Below are 3,145 nucleotides of genomic sequence, written 5' to 3'. Positions count from 1 at the left end.
AAATTCTTTACACTTTTGAACTGAGATTGCCTACCTTTACCTTCTGACTGTTTCCACCGATTAGAAGTCCCAATTTCTCCATGATTCAGCAAATATTGACTTTGTTATTTCAAGAGCCACCTTAGAGTGGTAGCTGCCCAGTCTAGTTCTTCATCAGAAATTCGAGCTGCATACAGTAATATGTTTATGTTATGTAATTATATCAACCATTGGTTACTATCATGAGCATACCTTGTTTCAGAAAGCCTCTCAGATCCCGCACTGCCCTGTTGCTCAAACAGCGTTCCACACTGCTTTATCTGATGATCGACATAAGTACATTCTACAAAAAAGAGAAGGAAAGAGTGAGTCCTAATTCAAGTGCATATTGTACTGAAAGCCTCGCATTTTATTTCTACTCATATCAGTTACTGTGTTATGTCATTGATCATGAGAAAAGTTAACGGCGTATCATACCCAAACTTTGGAATCTGTTCTCATCAGATGATAAGCCTCTTTAACTCGTCGATACACTGAGGACTGAGTGATTTCGTCATTGTTTAGCATTTGAATCAGCCGGTTGTGTTCTGAAGATGGTGGAGAACTACCAGCATCCCCATCCAAGAAACTGTGTAGAGTGCAAAAGAATCAAGTTCTTGTTTGTTCTTTTTTGTATTTTATTGATTCCTCAAGAGAACAAGTAGGATAATAAAGTTCTATATAGCTTCTTAATATACACTGTATAATCTTGATATCAGTACTTAAATCAGTTTCTGGGATCTCTTAATATGAACAGCACAATCACTACTGTTTGTGTGACCTGCTTAACTCCTTTCAGTTTCAGTTTTCCCAGGAAGAATGTAATGTGTCAGCTAGGCCCCTAATCTTCCTAGACCTAGGTCGAACTCATCGTTCACTACATAGATTACCCGCGAATTTAATCATTTTCGCTCCCAGGTCTCATCCGAACTAGATGATGTATTTAAGCCTAAAATATAATAGACCCTCAGTGAAAGACACACTAGTCACTACTAAAACCAATTGTGTCTTCCCTTAAGACTGAGCTGAACTATCTGCCAAATATAAGCATTGCATAAGAATATTCTTAGTCGAGTGTGTTATTCCTGCCAAATGTGATAAGGAGTTTTGTACATTCAATGTACTCTAGCTAGAGATGGTGTTATTTCTGTTGTTGGTAGCTAATTGCATTCTCTTGCAGTTACTTTCTCCTAGCTTGTTTATTTGTTTCAGTTCAGTGTATCATATAACTGTATCAACATTAGCTTCCTTCATTCTAATCAAGTTAGCAAGCATTATAGCCATTATCCAGGTGAGAATACTATCGATTGCAGGCGAAGTGACCATTGACCAATAGAACCTGGATCCTAACAAGTTTCGAAAATGTTCAGTCATAAAGAACCTGGATTACAACTTCTAGTTTCCTATTATTAACCTCAAAATGAGAGCAGGTGCCTCGCTCTAACACCTAGGAGTTGTCGAGGCATTAACCGCAACTTGTCAATTTATTTGGCTGACCCTTGGCCTTTAGACATACTCCCTCCGTCCCAAATTAAATTTCCTACTTAACTCTTACCGTAGCCAATATCACCCAAATTTGACTGAAAACAAACTATTCTTTTACATCTTGAAAACCTGAAATATACATTTTAAAGCAGATTTCATACTTTTAAAAGACATATTATATATAATTTTTTTCAAAGTATAATAATATTGGGTCAAATTTCGATCAATTTGACTGTAAAAAAAATCGAACATGACAGTTAATTTGGACGAAACAGTATTTCTTATCCATTTAACAGGAGGGGAGACACCTATCAAACCAAGAACTATAATTTTTGATCTTGTAGTCACAAAGACACACTAATAGCTATATATATCCTATAGTTCAGTTGTAAGTAACTATTAAAAAGCAGTTTAGACTGAGACTGAGAATCCTATCTAAGTCAATGAGGATATATAGATCTTAGTCAATGCAGTCTTCTGTATCCAACTACATAAGTAACAACTGTTAAAATATGCCTTTAATCGGTAAATGTCCCGAATGTGTAACATGTATTCTCAAGATCAATAAAACTTTTTTTTCAGTTCATTTTATGTGTTTTCTCTATACGTTTATTATCTTTCTTGCTTCCGTTATAACAACCACCATACACAAAGTAGTAAAACATAAATACTTTAGCCCTAAACTTAACAAGACATAACATGTAAAACATGGAAGGTACCTTTGAAGTTCAGAAATGGCTTTTTCAACTTCAGTTCTTGAAGGAACAGTTGCAAAACAGTGTCCTGATCATCATAGCTGCTGTTTGCCTTTATTTCCAGAACCCTTTTAACACTTAACTTGAATTATCAGTAAAAGAGGGAGAGAGATTAAGAGTGAAAAAGATGCAAGGAAGGAGATGATGAAACTGTGGTGATGGAGTTGATAATTTAAAGGGCTTCACAGGGCCACCATTACTTATTCTAAGCTTGGTTGACTGGTTGTTGTCAGTGGATTAGTGGAACATCTTTTCAGTACTTATTCTGCATGTTCCCGTTAAAAAAAAATAAAGATAACTTTGTTAGTTTATGAACTTTTTTAATTAGAAGTTAAATATGGAAAATTTATTTGAAAATATTTTTTTCTTGTAAATGAATTTTAAAAAAAAGAGTACTAATGGGGCTTAGCAAAATATTGGAGGGGGACGGAGCTGGATGGAATCTGTTTTCTAAAAAACTGAAATCGAAAATAATCGGTAAATATATTTGTAGTCGGATAATTGATAATTAATCGAATACTGATTAGATTTTGGATAAATTAAAAAATGTAATAAAATTTAATTTATTAAATTTGATATATTAATTTTAAAAAATATGAAGTAAATTTTCGAATTCTAAAATCAAATCAGAATATTTTATAACCAATAATCAAATAATTAATCAATAAATAAATTATTAGTTTTTAGAACATGGTGGAAGTAATAATTAGATACCATGATCAATATAATTCTCATTTTCAAAACATGGTGGAAATAATAATTCCCTCAATTGTACTACTTTCTTCTGAATCTTAGCCCCTAAGGAATATGGGTAAATTGGTCCTTTTTGGGGCGGCTTTTAACAAAGTTAATTAGCATTTCACCGGTAATATTTTACTTCCTACAGT

At 33.6% G+C, this 3,145-nt stretch overlaps 1 long non-coding RNA gene across 1 annotated transcript; it reads right to left on the bottom strand.

Moving 5' to 3' along the window:
* Window positions 1–275: 275 nt before the first annotated feature.
* On the bottom strand, window positions 276–2,290 carry LOC141678905 (uncharacterized). Its single transcript, XR_012557953.1, has 3 exons — window positions 2,223–2,290; window positions 457–607; window positions 276–322 (listed from the first exon to the last, which is right to left on the bottom strand). It is a non-coding gene; the product is annotated as an uncharacterized LOC141678905 (long non-coding RNA).
* Between the last annotated feature and the right edge of the window lie 855 nt (window positions 2,291–3,145).

This window comes from Apium graveolens, chromosome 8, assembly GCF_009905375.1.
Source record: "Apium graveolens cultivar Ventura chromosome 8, ASM990537v1, whole genome shotgun sequence".
Taxonomy (NCBI): Eukaryota; Viridiplantae; Streptophyta; class Magnoliopsida; order Apiales; family Apiaceae; genus Apium; species Apium graveolens.
Note: the sequence above shows the minus strand (reverse complement) of the source record. Positions and strands in the feature narration are given on the sequence as shown.